Source organism: Stegostoma tigrinum, unplaced genomic scaffold, assembly GCF_030684315.1.
Source record: "Stegostoma tigrinum isolate sSteTig4 unplaced genomic scaffold, sSteTig4.hap1 scaffold_277, whole genome shotgun sequence".
Lineage (NCBI taxonomy): Eukaryota > Metazoa > Chordata > Chondrichthyes > Orectolobiformes > Stegostomatidae > Stegostoma > Stegostoma tigrinum.
Window position 1 is genome coordinate 173,569 of NW_026728205.1, and position 18,932 is coordinate 192,500.

The window sequence follows — 18,932 nt, forward strand, 5'->3', positions numbered from 1 at the left end:
TAACACTTACCCCTAACAACCTTGTTTCTGTGATACCCAGAGTGATGTATCTGTCAATTTCAATGCGCACCACAAACTCATTCACTTAGTTTCATACACTCCCTGCATTAAATACAACATCTTCAGTCTGGCATTTACAGCCCCCCTTCTTATCTGCTGCACCTGAAGTGAGAGTCATGAACATTTCCAAACTTTTTGTCCTATTACTTGCTCTGGAAACTTTGCTGAGGACTTACCAGCTTCTAACTTTTTCCATAATTTTCCATGCAACTGCGCTCACCCACTCCAGGCATTTTATTTTAGCGCCCTACCCCGAGACCTTGCTCTGTATTTTGCCAGGAGACTTGTCCCAATATGATTCTCGTCGAGCCGATACCACCAGAACAACTCCCTCCTTCCCCGTACCGATGCCAATGTCCCATGAATTCAAACACATTTCTGCCATGCCACCATTTGAACAATGCATTTACATCTATAAATTATGCTCACACCGTGCCAAATTGCTCAGATAGTAATCCAGAGATTATTACCATTCTGGTTCTGCTTTCTCACCTCAGCACCTTGGCGCTCATAATCCCTCAGCAGAACCTCTTTCCTCTTTCTTCCATATCAATGGTACCTGTGTGGACCACGACAGCTGGATTTCTACTCCTCCCACTTCAAGTTCCTTTGTAGCCGAGATGGAATATCCTGAACCTGGGCACCAGACAGGCAACACTACTTTCGAGACTCTCGATCCTCATCACAACCAACAGTGTTCATTCCCCTAACTATACTACCTCTGATTATAACTACATTTCACTTTTTATCTCCTCTGGAATGTCCCCCTGTACCACAGTGCTACAGTCAGTTTACTCATCTTCCCTATACCCTGCACTCTCATCCACACAGGAAGAAAGAATCTCAAACCTGTTAGATAAGATCAAAGGCCAAGGTTCCTTCTGCACTACATCCTGGATCCTTCCACCTGCCCTGTTCTTTGTCACAGTCTCACGTCTCTGGCCACTGACCGAGTTTCAGCTCGTTAATCTAAGGTGTGTGACTGCCTCCTGAGGCACAGCATTCCCCGGTAACTGTCCCCCACATGATTTGTTGATTGGTAAAAACTGAGATTCCAGTTCATCAACCCTGAGCTGGAGTATGGGGTCTGACCACTACCCCGTCATGTAGGTATAAATCATCGTCTGGCCTGGCATCTCCATTTCAATTACTTCGATCTTAATTTGATTTGAAAACATTCTGGTCTTTTAGTTTGTAGCCTGTAAATATTTCTCCGATTTACTTGCAATCTGAAAGCTACCGATAATAGATTCTTAAACCAGAAGCGATCACCAACGAATGAGCCTGGTTCACCCTCCGGGTCCCTGATTCTGGCTTCAATTTACCCTGTCTCAAAAAAAAAATGCTTACAAACTATCAGGCAAAAAAAGCAAGCAAATGGCACCTCTGACACTCTGCACTGACTTACCGCGTTGCCACCAAGTTCCCCAAAATATATATTCACTTGGTGCATTTCACTCGAGATGTGATCTCTCCTTCCAGAACGTGCAAAGCATACTGATCCAAAGCAATATACTACCTTCAAAACCTCAGCTCTCAGCTTATTACTTTTGAGTACATTCTCAAATGCTTTCTCCAAGTCCAAACACAACACATTTACTGGTTTTCCTCTATTAATTCTCCTTCCAAAACTTCTTCCAAAAACCCAAACAAATTAGCCAGACATAATTTCTCTTTCAGCAGGCTATGGTGATTCTGTTTGATTAGATTCTGATTTTCCAAATGTTCTGCTATTATTTTCTTCATAGTTGATTGCCACATATTTCCAACAATAGATGCCAGGCTGTTTCGATTGTAGTTATCTTCTTTTTGCCTCTCTCCTTTTTAAATAGGGACGTCACATCGGCATTTTTCCAGCCCTCAGATGCTTCTCTAGAATCTAAACCTTTTTGGGAAATTACAATCAATGCATATAATAAAATGTGAAGCTGGATGAACACAGCAGGCCAAGCAGCATCTCAGGAGCACAAAAGCTGACGTTTCAGGCCTAGACCCTTTTCTCATTATCATTGTTTCTTGATTTAAAAATTAACCTGGCCGTTACAACCTAGCATATGATTAATGGCATTACCTCGAAAATCTTCTTGGCTAAAGTGTTCAATAGATTGCTACAACCTGAAAGAAGTAATTCTTCCCTGAATTAATAGGCAACCAATTTGAAAATGTGGCCTCTGGTCGTAAAATCTTTCACAAATGAGAGTAATCTCTACGGATATACACTATCAAGCCTCTTAAGAATCTTAAATGTCGAAAAAATAAGTTTTTTTCAATCTTATAAACTCCAATGAATGTAGCCCAACTTTCCTAAGCATAGCAATCCCCTCCGCCATTTCCGAAATCAACCCAGTCAACATGAGGTGTACGGCCTCCGCAGCACTCGCTCTGTGGCCGTACATGACTTGTAAGTTACCATCCTGCTGCTACGTCTCTACTTCTATTTACGATGCAGTCCTCCGTCCATCCGAACATACTACCCTTGAACACATGGGCTCTTTTCTTTTGAGACACCTTACGAGCTATACCTTATCAAATGCTTTGTTGAAATCTCAATGTCAACTGGTGGTCCTTCATCAGTAATGTTTGTTTCCTTCTCAAAGCACTGTAGCAAGTTTGTCAAGTATTATTTCCCCGTTATGAAAGGATGTTAACTCTGTAGGATGTTATAGCACACTCAGTACCCTGTTATTTCATCTTTCATTGCCGGCATGAACATCTACCCAGGTTGACCTAAATTGGCAACACTTGCTTACTATTTTGTCCAACTATCTTTGTAATAATGGTGTTATGTTCACAATCTTTCAATCCTCTGAGAATTTTCCACAATCTAAGGATTCTTGGAAGATTATCATCAGTGCCTCCATTGTATCTGTAGCTGCATTGTTCAACATGAGAGGATACAACTCATCACACCCCCTGGATATTTTCTCTACTGATTGCAGTCATGTTTGGAATTCTGTGCAGTGACATTCACTTTTAATAGTTTGCTAAATACTACCAGGAACAGAAATTGTGATCCAGCTGCAACTAAGCTAAAGCTTTCAGCACAGAAGAAAGTCTTTGAATTCATTATGACCCAAATAACTCCTGAAAAGGGCAATACAATTTGCCTCAGTCAATAAATGTTCTTTCTCCAACATCCTGAGATGCATTATCTGTATTTCTTCAAATTTACCACAGAATCTGTTTCAATCACCCTTTCAGCAATACGCATGACAACAATTCGGCATTCTTCGTCCCCCTGTAGCCTCTGTTGCACATGTGCATTCTTAGCTGATTATTTGTTTGTGTGCCTGCTTTTTTGCTCAAATGGATAAAGGTAAGTTCGTGTTCTTTTGTCATCAGAACTCTTGCCTCCTCACTCTCATCTTCCTTGTTTTATCCCTCTGCTGGAATATTTAATTTGTCGACATATCTGAAATATGTTGTCGAATGGATTGGGTTTTGTGCCATTGCATTCCCCAAAGCCCATCTACCCATCCTGTTGCTTGTTCTAACAGTTATTATCTTGCAGAGTGGAAAATGCAGTTTGAAAGCAATGGAACATTATTGATGAACAAGTTGATGCATAAATTGCTGCGATCTTCCAAACTACAAACTCACCTTCAATTCTTTCTCGGTCAGAGCATTATGCCGGCGCACATGAATCGTGTTCTCAATGGGACGTCCAAAACCATGGAATTGAATTTGCATGTTGATTTCTTCTTCCCTCTTCAGAAATGCAATGTCGTATCATGATGAAGCTTCCAAGGCAATGATTGTGTCCTTCAATGAAGGGAAAAGTGACTTTTAGATTCATGGAAATATTTCAGTACTTCCACATGCATGAAATGCAAACATTCTCCCTGCATGCTGACCCAAGTCCGCAAGACTAGGGCATGACCCAGTCTCATTTTATCGTATCTTTCTGATTTTACATGCCACGGGATAATCATTGCAGTGTAACAGAAATGTTGATCATGGAAATTTATCAGTGTTTTAATAAATAATGGCAAATTTTCAACATCTTGCAAGTGTATGAAGGCTCAATCTCATGACACCTTGCCTGCTGCACAAAGACATTCTTACACTGCTTTGAGTGTTAGGGCTCAAACAAAACACAATCATTACACAAATGCATCAACACGCTACTTTCAATAGGATCTGGCGCAGGCTTGGAGGGCCGAAGCGCCTGTTCCTGTGCTGTAATTTTCTTTGTTCTTTGACCAGATAAAAAGGAAAAGGGAGGTGTATAACAGTCATCAAGGGAACATGAGTCCCTGGAGACGCACTAACGTCAACCAGGCCAACATCCCCAGCACTGAGGCACTGACCATCCTCGATCAGCTACAATGGGCTGGACACTTCATCTGCATGACTGACACGAGACTCTCCGCATGTTCTCATCCCAGCTTCAAAAAAGCAGGCGAGACCCAGATGTGCAGAGGAAGCACTCGGTGATAAACTCAAGTCCTCAATGGTGAAGTGCGACATTCCTGCAGACACCTGGGAATCGCCGGTCTCAGACGGCCTAAAGCCTGAAGAGCACCTGGGAAGGCATCAAACACTTTGAGGCTTGCCTTTGGAAGCAGCGGAAGCCATGCAGCCACACCAACACCTCCCTCACCCCTTCCCACGACTGCCTTCTGCCCCGAGTGCAACAGAGCCGACGGCAGCTGCATCGGTCTGTACAGCCGGCGATCAATTCAGCCTGAGAGTGGGAGAGTGTCATCCATATCTGCGAGAAACCACCATGATGATGATGTATAGTGTGCAGGGGCATCTCGTCATAGCAATTCAGAGAACAAATACAGGGCAACAGAACGCTGGTGACCAAGATTAGGATGAGGGAGAATCTCAAAATCTTCTACAAGTGTCTCAGAGGGAAAGAGAAAACCCAGGGAAAACCAGGTCTCATTAGGGATGAAGAGGCAAATGAATGGTTTGAACTGGAGGGCAATGTCAGGTGTTAAACGAGAATTTCACATCAGCTTTTACATGTGAGAAGGAGCACACAATTCTCGGACAGAATTAACAGAGACTGGGGAGATGTTAGGTGTTTTGGTGAATTTAAAATTGGACAAATCCCAGGTTTGGATGAGGTGTATGCCACGATGCCCAGGGAGATGAGAGAAAACATTCCACTCGCCCTCATACAGAGATTTCAAAAGTACCAAAGGACTGGAGAACAGGTAACATAGTTCCACTTATCAAAATGCGTGACAAACATAAAGCAGAGTATTACAGACCGGTGAGTATCACATCAGTAGAGAGGAAAATATTGGAGAAAATTCTGAACGGCAGACTTAATTTCCATTTCAAGAAGTGGGGTCTGATCAGCGACCGTCAGCATAGCTTTGTCAGAGGGAGGTCACGCCTCACAAACTTAGATGATTCTTTCAAAGAGGTGACGGAGTGTGCAGATGGGAGTTGATGTAATGAAAATAGATTTCAGCAAAGACTTGGACAGGGTCCCAAATGGGAGCGTGGCAAAGAAGGTAAAGCTCGGGGGGTCCAGGAAAATACAGCAAGTTGAATCCAAAGTTACAGATTGGTCAAATGGGCAGGTCAACGGTAGATGGAATGTTAACCCTGATCAATAAGGCAATTTGGACAAACTAACAAGGCAAGGAATCATTCAAAGAAATGCCAGGACACTAGGAAGATCAGAGGAATGGTGTGATCTTGGGGTGCTTGTCCACAGATTCCTGAACATGGAATGGCAGCTTAAAAGGACAGTTCAGAAAGCACATGGCTCAAGAGCTGTACAGGACTTTGGTTAGGCCCCAGCTGAAGTGCTCAGTGCAGTTCTGGTCTCTCCATTATAGAAAGGAGGTGTTTGCATTTGAGCATGTGTGGAGGACATTCATCAGGATGTTCTGAGGGGGTGAAGCATTTTAACTCGATGGAGAGTCTGGATAAGTTTGCGTTAGCAATAACTGCTAATGCTGGAGTCTGAGATCACACAGTGTGGAGCTGGAGAAACACTGCAGGCCAGGCAGCATCACTGTTGCCGATCTCTGATTAAAGGTCTAGGCCTGAAACATCAGCTTTTGTGCTCCCGAGATGCTGCTTGGCCTGTTGTGTTCAGCCAGCTCCACACTGTTCTCATAGATTCTCCAGCATCTGCAGTTCCCATTGTATCTAGCATCACTGTTTTATCTGGATAAGGTTGGCTTGTTTTCTTTCGAGTAGAGAAGGTTGAAGGAGGTCCTGAAAAAATTGTTTCGATTAATATGGGTAGGGGCGAGGTAAAAAGAAGGTCCATAATGGGGTCGGTCAGGGGGCGGTGGTGGTAGAGGAAGAGATACATACATTTAAGCTAAAAGCTCAGAAGGAATTTCAGGAAAGAAAAGACACCCAGAAGGTGCTGGGGGGTTGGAATTCATTGTCTGGGACTTCAGTTGAGGTGGATAATCTTTTCACATGAAAGAAAAAGGGTTGGTACAGCACGTAAAATGAAATAACATTCAAGGCAATGGGCCTATTGCTAGAACATGAGCCGAATGTCAACTTAGTGTGGCTTCAGTGGTTACAGACACAATGGAATGAAGTGCTTGTTCAATTCTGTACAATTCTCTGATTCTATGATTCTGGAGCAGGGGACAGTGAGTGGACAGCACGGGACAGTTCACCTATCTTCTCTTTTATCCATCTTCTATCTGCCTCCGCACTTCTCCCTATTTTTTACAGAATCCCCTTCTCCTCCCCCATTTTTGAAGAAGGGTCTCGACCCGAAACGTCAGCTTTCTTGCTTCTCTGATGCTGCTCGGCCCGCTGTGTTCATCCAGTTCTACACCTTGCTCTCTCAGATTCTCCAGCATTGGCAAGTTCCTACTATCTCTTGAGGAAACTTACTTGTTTTTGCACCCAAACTGTGGTGAGAATGTGGAACGCACCGACTGTGTGGGTGGTAGAGGCAGAAAGCATGATAACATTTAACAAGTCTGTGATTGGGCATTTGCGATGCCAAGGCAAACAAGGCTCTGGGTCGAGTGCTGGGAAATGTGATGAGAATAGTTCGGGACTTGCATCTTGTGAGGGCACATACAATTTGCTGAAGGGTCTGTTCCATTGCCATGGCACTCTATTATGCTGTCCCTCAATGATCCTGTGACAAGCAAGTGAAGGTTTACAGAAACAGGTACTTTTCAAGGACAATGCCAAAAGGAAAAGTGATGCACAGTCAAAGTGCATGTAAGAATTTAACCAAGGATTAACACCATTGAAGAACTGGTATTTGTGCCAATGCACCAAACCTGCAGATGAAAATGCAGTGCCCAGTTTGATTGCAAACTGCAACAACCACCAGTTAGTAACATGATCAATGGAAATATCTGAATGCCTGTTGTTGTGATCTCAAGCATTTACCTGCGTCGAGTGAAATCCACCACCATAGTTCTGTTGCATCGTTAGCCACCTCGCAATCGGTGTTGCATAGTCAGTATCATTCCTTGACAATGCTTGAAGCAAGGCATAAGCAGTGGTTTCCACAGTCATCGCAAAAGCCTATGCTGCTTCAATTGGATATGGCTTCTCGTCCTCCAACAATGGAGGCTTTCCAGTTACCGACATCAGAATCTGTCATTTGAGAAAGGGATTAGCTGAGAATAAAGTTTACATCATATAGATTTTTGTTTGCATTTCACCAACACAACAATGGTTTTCTGGTCAAGATCCACCATTGTCTCACCACTGATGTCTATAACATTCTCCATACTTCCCGCTCAGTGATGGGTCCTTTTGTTTGGGAAAAATAGGCACCTTCGAATGCAAATGAATCAAGGTGAGCTTTAGTTTCTCATCAGGCTACATGGCAGTTATTACAAGATGTTACGAACAAAAGGTGAAGAGGCAGATGAAACCATTCATCGCATCAGTCTGGATGATCTTCTTGCCCTCATCCTGAGGAGGCATCACAGATCTTTACTTACACGCAATTCAAGTTATTTCATGCAATGACAAGACTGAATGTTCTGGATACTGCAAATGCCATGGCACCTGGCAGCATCTTACAAACTGTATTGGAACAATGTGCCCCAAGGTCAGCACACCAACAGTAAATGTTTTCCAGTACATTTTTAAACACTTGCGACACTCACATTTCAGAGAAAGATGACCTATCATGTAATAGTCAGACAAATTGTGCTGACCAATTATGGCCTCAATGTATTCTCAATCATCAGCAAAGTAATGCAACATCTGGATGACAGTGCTGTCAAACAGCTGCACACTAAGGTTCAGTTTACTTTTCGTCATGCCACACTTCTCGTAACCTCATTCAGGAGTTACCACAAATATGATCAGCGATCCTGAGCTTGAAAAGGAAGGAAAGTGCAATCTGTCATTTCCACCAAGCCAACTTCTGATTGAATGTGGTGTGAAGCAGAGGAATAGAAAATTGAGTCAGTGGCATTCACTGGATACCTGCACTGGTTGAAGTCATGTCTTCATTTGAACCAAATTGGAGACATGAATGTTCATTGAATATTGTCCAGGTGTCCAGCAGAATTCATGACTTTTCCAACAGTGAAATCAACAATGAGAAAATACAGTGAGACTTGGACAACGATCAGGCTGGGCCTGATAAACGATAAGTAACATTTGCACCACACAAGTGCTAAGCAGCAATCAGCTCCAACAAGAGAGAATATGACCATATCACAAAATTCCATGTCCTTACCTGAACATCATCCTTACATTTATTTTTAAATGTACAAGTGCTATCCAAGCCATGCAAGGCTATGCACCAGGTGTTGGAAATGAGGTTGGAAAAATTCACTGCTTCTCTTTGACTGTCACAGAATCCGTGAGCTTAAGAATTTCATTCTCCTGTATTGTAGACTACTGAGGTGCTTGGCTATCCACTTCATCAAGGTTAACACTGATCTAAAACTAAACTGGGTCAGTTATCTAATCAGCAGTAGCCAGGTCCGTGGTACAAACCGCCCTGCTGTGGAACAGGGTCAGGCAAATCCAAGTGAGTGATTGTGGTTGGAGGCTCATTCGTTGGGGGCATGGTGTCTGTCGCCACATTTGAGACAGCAGGGCTGTGTGTTGCTTCCCTGGTGCAAAGGTCAAGGACATCTCTGAGTGGTTGCAACAAATTCTTAAGGGGGAGGGTGAGCAGCCAGAGGCTATTGTCCACATTGGTACCAATGACGTAGGAAGAAAGAGGGATGTGATCCTGTGGACTGTGTACAAGGAGTTAGCAAAGAGGCTGAAAGGCAGGACCTAGAGGGTAATAGTTACTGGGTTACTACCAGAGCCACATGTTCGTGAGCTAAATTATAGAAAGATAGGTGAGATGAATGCATGGTTAAGGAGCTGGTACAGGGGCCAGGGTTTCAAGTTCATGGATAACTGGGTCCACTTCTTCGGCAAGGGGTGACCTGTGTAAGAGGAATGGGTTGCACCTGAACTGAACGGGAACAAATATCTTCACACGGAGGTTTGCTAGTGCTACTTAGGATGATTTAAAGGCTGGCAGGCAGCTGGAAACGAGAGCAGCAGGTCAGCAAGTCGATGAATTGATAGCAGGTACATGTTAGGACCAATAAATCAGAAAAGAATGGCAGTCAGACACAGGTACATGAACATGATGGCACAAACAAGCTGACCTATGTTTCTTTCACTGCAAGGAGTATTATAGCTCAGGCAAATGAGCTTAGAGCCTGGATCAGTACATGGGACTCTGATGTTGAGGCCATTACATGGGTTTGGTTGAGACAGAGACCGGACTGGTTGCTCAATGTTCCAGGGTTTCATTGTTTTCGACAAGATAGAGGGGAAGGTAAAAGAAGGAGGTGCTCTCCTGACCTGTGGGAAATGTGACATCTGCACCCAGAAAGGACATTCTGGAGGGCTTGCCCACTGAGGCAATATAGGTAGCATTCAAAAATAAGATAGACACAATCACTCTGATCAGATTAAACTAATAGCCTGCTCCCCTGTTGCCACTGACACACTGAGGAACAAATATGCAGGCAGCTTGTGAAATGATGCACTAACTCAGAGTTGTCACAGTCAGTGAATTTAACCTCCACGGTATTGACTGGGACTCCCTTACAACAAGAGTTTAAATGAGGCTGAATTTGTTAAGTCTATCCAAGAGAGTTTCTTGACACAGTATATGGATAGAAGATGGGCCATGCTGGACTTTGTCCTGGTCAGGTAACTGGTGAGAAGGGTGGGAAAGCATTTTGGAAATAGTGATCACAACTCCTTCAATTTTAAGATTGCTATGAAGAAGGATAAGTCAGGACCTTGGGGGAGAGTAAATTATATCAATTTTAGGTAGGAGCTGGGGAGTGTTAATTGGGGGGAGCTGTCACATTTGCCACATGGGAATTGTTTAAAGGCCTGCTTATGAGTTTAGGATCAGGAAGGAGGAAGGACAAGGATGGCAAGGTAAAAGACCCTTGGATAATTGGGGAGGTTGTGAAGTTAGTCAAATGGGCAAAAAACAGAAATATGTCAGGTTTTGGAAGCTAAAATCGAACAGGGCCGACATAAAGAAAGCAGAAAAAGAAAGGGTGATGAAATGACCTTGGCAAGGAGGGTTAAAGGAAATCCCAAGGCATTCGATGCATACATCAAAAACAAGGGGATAAATAGTGAGAAAGTAGGACCATTCAGGATAAAGGAGGGAACTTGTGTACGGAAGCAGAGGATATGAGCAAGATCCGAAATGAGGACTGTGCATCACTATTCACTCAGGCGAAGGGTGTGGAGGATAGTGGGATTTGTGTGGAGCATGCTCATATGACAACAGCATTTTGAGATCAAGAAAGAGCATTAAGGTGGATAAGTCCTCAGGACCCAATGGTATCTACTCAAGGATTTTGAGCGAGGTGAGAGAGGAGATTGTCGGGGCATTCAGCAATATCTTTGTATCCTTGGTAGCCACTGGAGGGGTACTGGAGGACGAGCAAGTTGCTAAATGTTCTTCTTTGTTCAAGAAGGTAAATAGGATCAATCCAGGAAACTATAGACTAGAGAGTCTCTCATCGTTCATTGGGAAGCTATTGGAGAGAATTCTTAGGGATTGTATTTACCTGTATTTGGAACAGCATTGCCCAATTAGGGACAGTCAGCATGGCTTTGTGCAGGGCAGGTCATGTCTTACTAACTTGATTGAATTTTTTGAGGAGGTAACTAATGTGATCATTGAAGGTAGAGTGGTGGATATTGTTGACATGGATGTTAGCAAGGCTTTCAACAAGGTGCTTCACCGTAGGATCATCCAGAAGATTAAGATCCATGGGGTCCGTGGTCACTTATCTGCTTGGATTCACAACTGGCTTGCCCAGAGAAGGCAGAGGGTGGTGGTGGAAACGTGCTTTTTAGGCTGCAGATCCAGGACTATTGTGTTCTGCAGGGATCTGTACGGGGACCTCTGCTGTTGTGGTATATATATAAAATGACTGAGGTGACAAGATAGATGGATGGGTTAGTAAGTTTTTAGACGATAGAATGATTGGTAGAGTGGTAGTTAGGGTAGAAAGTCATAAAAGGATACAGAAGGATACAGATCCGTTGCAGAAATGGCAAGTGAATTTTAATCCATTAAGTGTGAAGTGCTCCACTTTGGGAAATTAAATGTTAAGGAAAAATATACAGTTAATGGCAGGACCCTGAGCAGCATTTGTGTATACAGGGATCTTGGGATTCAGTTCATCGCTCCCCGAAAGGGGCCACACAAGTTGATCGAGTGGCAAAGAAGACGCATGGAATGCTTGCCTTTATTAGTTCGGGAATCGAGCACAAGAATCAGGATGTCATGTTCCAGCTTTAGAACACTTTGGTTAGGCCTTAAGTATTGCACTCTGAAGAATTGTATCCAATTCTGGTCGTCATGTTACAGGAAGGACGTGGAGGTTTTGAATAGGGTGCAAAAGAGGTTGCCTGGATTTGAGGGCTTGAGCTAGAAAGGAGAGGCTGGAAAGACTCAGACTGTTTTCTCTGCAGTGGCAGAGGTTGAGGGAAGACTTGATAGAGGTTTACAAATTTGTGACATGCATGGACAGATTCTGACTGTAACCCTTCTCCCAGATTTGAAATGTCTAAAACTGGGGGCATGTATTTAAGGTGAGAGCAGGAAAGTTCAAAGGAGATGTCAGAGACAATTCTTATATACAGAGAGTGGTAGGAGTCTGAAAAGCACTGCCGGGGTGGCTGTGGAAGCAGATACAATAGGGCCGTTTAAGACACTTTTATATACGTACATGAATATACAAGGAATGTAGGGATATGAATCAAGGACATTCAGAAGGCTTTAGCTAAATTTGGCATCATGTTTAGCACAACATTGCATGCCAAAGGGCCTGTTCCTCTGCTGAAGTGTTCTTGGATCTATGTTAATCAATGTGACTGGAACCGTAGATCAGAGACAATAGATTCTACAGCAAGTAACTCACTTTGGACTTCTCAACATCTGTCCACTGCCGATAAACTCCAAATCCGGGTGTCAATGAAATACTCTTCACTCAGCTGAACGAGTGCGACTCCGACAACACTATCGATAAACGACAGCAATGCAGTCAAATCATCCCACTGATTGATCCCCCTTCTTACGTAAGGATATAGGAAAACAGGTAGGCCATTCAACCCTTCAAACACTTTCTACCATCCAATGAGATTATAACTTAATTGCGGCCTACCTCCATATTGCCTTTGGTCCATATCCCTCAATACTGTTTTTCCTTTCGGTCGAACTGAAAATTTACAATTAACAATGGATCGAGAATGAACTGTTGTTTGAGATGGGGAGTTACAACGAGACAATGCACCAATTCATCAAACTCCTTCCACAGTACCTGATAATTGTGTGAACCCTACCACCCAAAAATATTTAAACAGCAGCTCCAGAATCTGCATGTTCCCTGTCAAAATCAGCAGAATCCTGGATCTGGAACTGTATGACTGTTACTTCATTTCCACTGAGTAAAAGCAATTCATCTCCTGTCCTCAGTATTTCATTAATATATTCATACCACGTGCATTGCAGCTATTCAACAGGCCAATTCTCCACAACCTTCTCAACAGCAATTCTGGATGGATAGCAAATGCAGCCCAAGAAAGCAACATCAATGACATGCTCGTGAATTTTAAAAATTATCATGACAATATTTGCGGATTATAACAAATCTCAGACTTCATGACGTCAAAAAATCCATTCTCCCCCTCTCCCCACTGCTTGGATGTGCATTCATGATTGTGATTTACAAAGAACAGCAACTAATTTGAAACAATTCACTTGCAAAAATAGAACAAAAATCTAGTTTTGTGCAAAACCGATGCGAAACAGATAGTAGCGGATCGCGAAGGGGACTGTTGGAGAATGCAGAATATAGACAGATTGGAGAGTTAGGTGGAGAAATGGCAGATGGAGTTCAATCCGGGTAAATGCGAGGTGATGCATTTTGGAAGATCCAATTCAAGAGCGAACTGGACGGGAAATTGGAAAGCCCTGGGGAAAATTGATGCACAGAGAGATCTGGGTGTTCAGGTCCATTGCACCCAGACGGTGGCAACGCAGGTCAATAGAGTGGTCAAGAAGGCATACGGCATGCTTTCATTCATCAGACGGGGTATCAAGTATAAGAGTTGGCACGTCATGTTACAGTTTTATGGGACTTGGGTTCACATTTGGAATATGGCGTACAGTTCTGGTCGCCACATTACCAATAGGACGTGAATGCTTTGGAGATGGTGCAGAGGAGGTTCACCAGGATGTTACCTGGTATGGAGGGCACTAGCTCTGAACAGAGGTTGAGTAGATTGGGATTATTTACATGAGAAAGACGGAGATTGAAGGGGGGGACCTGATTGATGTCGACAAAATCATGAGAGGTATAGACAGGGTGGATAGCAAGAAGCTTTCTATCTCAGAGTGGGGGGACTCAATTACTAATTTCAAGGTGAGAGGGGAAAAGTTTAAGGCATATGAGTGGAAAGTTCTTTATGCAGAGAGTCGTGGGTGCCTCAAACGCGTTGTCAACGCAGGCGTTCGAGGCGGCACAATAGCGTCATTTAAGATGTATCTAGACAGAAACATGAATGGGCAGGGAGCAAAGGGAACAGATCCTTGGAAAATAGGTGACAGGTTTACATAAAGGATCTGGAATGGCGCAAGCTTGGAGGGCCAAAGGGCCTGTTCCTGTGCTGTAATTTTCTTTGTTCTTTTCCTCTTTGAAACAGTTTGAAGGCTGGCTATCAGCTAGACAACAGCAGCGATCCCTGGGATTCGTCATTAGAAACATGAAGGAGTTTCCAACATCAATTGGACAGAGAGCGTATATGAAGATTCAAGTCACTATTTCATCTACAACTTTCCACTCACAACGGTGAAATGCCCTTTCAGAACTACAGTGCATGTTAGTCCAGAACATGCTGCACTCAAGCCACTTCCATTTTTCCACTTCCTGAACTACAATTTGATCCCTTCATTTCCTGCTTTGTTTGCTTTTATGTTTTTCTAGTCTTGAAGGTTTCTACAGTACAAATTTACAGTTGCCCTATTATAGGAAGGATATTTTTAAGCAAGAGTGGGCACAGAAGAAATTTACCAGATCGTTGCTGAGCATGGAAGGTTTCAGTGATAAAGGAAGGTTGGGTCAGCTGGAACTTTTTTCACTGGAGCAAAGGGGGATGAAAGGTGACCTGATCAAGGTTAATAAATAGGACAAGGCTGGAGGGATATGGGCCAGGAAGAGGCAGTTGGGACTAGTTTAGTTTGGGATTATGTTGGACCTAAGGGCCCATTTCCACGCTGTACGACTATGACTCTATAAAATAGGCTGACAAGGTCAAGTAACACATACCGTACCAAAACGAGAAAAAAAAAGCACAGCATCCCCCTCAAATTACATCTCACCACAGGACAAGTTAAGGCCAGGCTACTACATAGAACAAACATCAACACTGCATCTCAAACCTCCACTGGAATTGAATAGTTTTGCATTTATCTTGATAAGTGAAACCACATTCTGTTCTCCAACCCTCTGGTACTTCCCTTGTGAGAGGAATTGAAAAACTGGTCAGGGCCACTGAGATTTTCTTTCTGAGGTAACAAGGTGCAGAGCTGGATGAAAACAGCCGGCCAAGCAGCATCAGAGCAACAGGAAGGCTGACGTTTCAGGCCCAGACACTTCTTCAGAAATGGGGGAGGGAGAGGGTGTTCGGAAATAAATAGGGAGAGAGCGGGAGGCGGATAGAAGTTGGATAAAGGAAAAGATAGGTGGACAGGAGACAGACAGGTCAAAGAGGCAGGGATGGAGTGCAGGTGGGAAGTTAGGGAGCAGACAGGGCAGTCCAGATAGGACGAACAGGTCAAGGGGGCGGGAAGAGGTTAGTCGGTAGGAGGTGGGGGTGGGGCTTGAGGTGGCAGGATGGAATAGGTGGGTTGGTTTTGGGTTGCGGGAGCAGGAGGGGAGATTTTGAAGCTTGTGAAGTCCACATTGATACCACTGAGCTGCGGGGTTCCCAAGCGGAATATGAGGCGCTGCTCCTGCAATCTTCAGGTGGCACTGCAGGAGACCCAGGATGGACATGTAATCTGAGTATTGGGAGGGAGAGGTGAAACGGTTCGCGACTGGTAGGTGCAGTTCTTTCGTGCATCGGTGACTTGCAAAGGTCCCGAAGCCTCCGCTTGGTTTCCCCGATGTAGAGGGGGCCACAATGGGAACAGCGAATACAGAATATCACATTAGCAGATGTGCAGGTGAACATCTGCTTGATGTGGAATTTCTTCTTGGGGCCTGGGATGGGGGTGAGGGGGGAGGTATCGAGACAGGTGAAGCACTTCCTGCAGTTGCAGGAACAAGTGCCGCGTGTACTGGGTGCTGGGGGGGGGGAGTGTGGAGTGCATAAGGGAGTCACCTAAGGGTGGGGAGGGAAAAAATGTCTTTGGTGGTGGGGTCAGAGTGCAGATGGCAGAAGGGGTGAGGGGTGAGTTGTGGGAAATGCGGGTGACCCGGTCGAGGGTGTTTTCGACCACTGCGGGGGGTGGGGGGCGGGGGGAGTTGCGGTCCTTGAAAACTAAAACTTCTCTTTCAAATCCTCCCACCTCCTACAGACAAAGTGGGTGGCCAGGGTATCCACATGGGCCCAAGCTATGCCTGCCTCTTTGTAGATTACATGGAACGATCCCTCTTCCATACCTACACTGGCCCTAAACCCCACCTCTTCCTCCGTTACATTGATGACTGTATCGGCGCCACTAATGTGGTAGCTGCATCCGCTGTTCCCATTGTGGCCTCCTCAACATCAAAGAAACCAAGCGGAGGCTTGGGGACCGCTTTGCACATCACCTATGCTCACTTCACACTAAACAACTCCCCCTCGCAGTCCTCAGATGACATGTCCATGCTGGGCCTCCTGCAGTGCCGCAATGATGCCACCCGAAGGTTGCAGGAAGGGCACTTCATATTCTGCTTGGGAACCCTGCAGCCCAATGCTATCAATGTGGACTTCACAAGCTTCAAAATCACCCCTCCCCACAACTGCATCCCAAAACCAGCCCAGCTCATTCCCGCCTCCCGAACCTGTCTTTTCTCCCTCCTATCCCCTCCTCCCACATCAAGCCCCACCACCATCTCCTATCCTCTTGATCTTTGGCCTTGATCTTTGAGTCCTCATTTTCTACAGATTTAGTACCAGAGGGCTGCAAATGTTGTGCCCTTGTTCAAGAAGGGCAGGAGAGATGACCCAGGTGATTATAGACCAGTGAGCCTTACGTCTGTTGTCGGAAAAGTTTTGGAAAGGATGAGAAGAGATTTAGGATTTCTAAACATCAAGCAAGCACCAATTTGATTGGAGATCGTCAACATGGATTCGTCAAGGGCAGGTCGTGTCTCACAAACCTCACTGAGTTTTCAGAAGGTGACCAAGCATGTGGACGAGGGAAGGGCCGTTGACGTGGTGTACACGGTCTTCAGGAAAGCCTTTGATAAGGTTCCACGTGGTCGGCTATTGGAGCAAATATGGACGCATGGGATTGAGGGACATTTAGCAGTTTGGATGAGAAACTGGCTTTCTGTAAGAAGGCAACTAGTGGTGGTTGATGGAAAATATTCAGCCTGGAGTCAATTCGCTCGTGGTGTGCACAAGGATTTGTTTTGGGACCACTGCTGTTTGTCATTTTTATAAATGATTTGGATGCAGGCACAGGTGGATGGATTACTCAGTTTGCAGGTGACACTGAAGTTGGTGGAGTGGTGGGCAGTGTGGAAGAACGTCGCAGGTTGCAGGGAGACTTGGATAAACGGCAGAATTGGGCTGAAAGGTGGCAAATGGAGTTCAATGTGGATAAATGTGAGGTGATTCACTTTGGGAAGAATAATAGGAAGGCAGAATACTGGGTCAATAGAAAGATTCTGGGCAGTGTGGATGTGCAGAGGGATCTTGGTGTCTATGTACATAGATCCCTGAAAGTTGCCACCCAGGTTGATGGTGCTGTTAAGAGGGCTTACAGTGCGTTAGGTTTCATTGGTAGAGGGAATGAGTTCCGGAGCCAAGATGTCACACTGCAACTGTACAAAATGCTAGTGCGGTCTCATTTTGGAATATTGCGTGCAGTTCTGGTCGCCCCATTACAGGAAGGATGTGGAAGCATTGGAAAAGGTGCAGAGCAGATTTACCAGGATGTTGCTTGGTCTGGAGCAAAGGCCTTATGAAGAAAGGCTGAGGGGCTTGGTCAGTTCTCATTGGAGAGGAGAAGACTAAGAGGGGATTCAAGAAACACATAGAAGATGATCAGAGGATTAGATAGGGTGGACAGTGAGAGTCTTTTTCCGAGGACGATGACATCAGCTGGTTGAGGGGGCATAGCTACAAATTGAGGGGTGATAGATTTAAGACAGCTGTCAGAGGCAGGTTCTTTCCTCAGAGAGTGGTAAGGGCATGGAACGCCCTGCCTGCCAATGTAGTTAAATCAGCCACATTACGGGCATTTAAACAGTCCTTGGATAAGCATATGGATGATGAAGGGATAGTGTCGGGGGATGGGCTTCGATTAGTTCACAGGTCAGCGCAACATCAAGGACCGAAGGGCCTGTTGTGCACTGTATTGCTCTATGTTCTATCTCCCCACCTGCATTCTTCTTCAGTGGTTCCATCCCCGCCTCTTTGAACTGTCTGTCTCCTCTCCACCTATCTTCGATCCGCCTCCACTTCTCTCCCTATTTATTTCAGAATCCCCTTCCCCTGCCCCATTTCTGAAGAAGGGTCCAGATTCAAAACATCAGCCGTCCTGTTCCTCTGATGCTGCTTGGCCTGCTGCGCTCATCCAGCTCTACACCTCCTTACCTCAGATTCTCCGGCATCTGCAGTTGCTACTATCTCTGAAGAGATTTTCTTTCTCTTCTCCCACAGCAGTCTTGGAAACAACACATCTGGGCGTGGGGATTTGTTCACTTTTAAACCAGCCAAAAATTTCAGTTTCACACTGCATCTCCCTGCTTTAGAGACATGAATGCTTCTCCTTGAAGGGAGAGCCGATGGGAGGGACTTGTCTACTGTATCAATGCCCTTCAGTTCCGAACACAGATTGCTCCCTCACCCCGTGTACACCCCGGTTTCTAATTGGCGCTACTCTTTCCCTGGTTATTCTCCTGCTTCATGTACCTGTGGAATATCAAGATATTCTCTCCAATATTGGCCACCACCGTTTCTTCACACTTCGTTTTTATACGCCACTAGTCATCCATTCATTTGCTTCCTTCGCACTTGTCGTAAACATGTCCTGAACATTCCTCAAGATCCAGGGTTTTCCAGGCTTGTCGATGATAAATTTCACCCAAAATGGAATGGCCTTTACTCTCCCAGTTCCTTTCCTGGACGTATCTGACTATTCTGCTGCAGATTCGCCCTCAAGTAACTTCACAAAATATTTT

The 18,932-nt window shown here is 44.7% G+C and overlaps 1 long non-coding RNA gene across 1 annotated transcript in view; it reads right to left on the reverse strand.

Annotated features, from left to right (window-relative positions):
* Positions 1–7,433: 7,433 nt before the first annotated feature.
* LOC132208073 (uncharacterized) overlaps positions 7,434–18,932 on the reverse strand; it is a 44,739-nt gene continuing 33,240 nt past the window's right edge. Inside the window, exon 3 of the long non-coding RNA XR_009444168.1 lies at positions 7,434–7,617. This is a non-coding gene — a long non-coding RNA (uncharacterized LOC132208073). The remainder of the gene's footprint in view (positions 7,618–18,932) is intronic.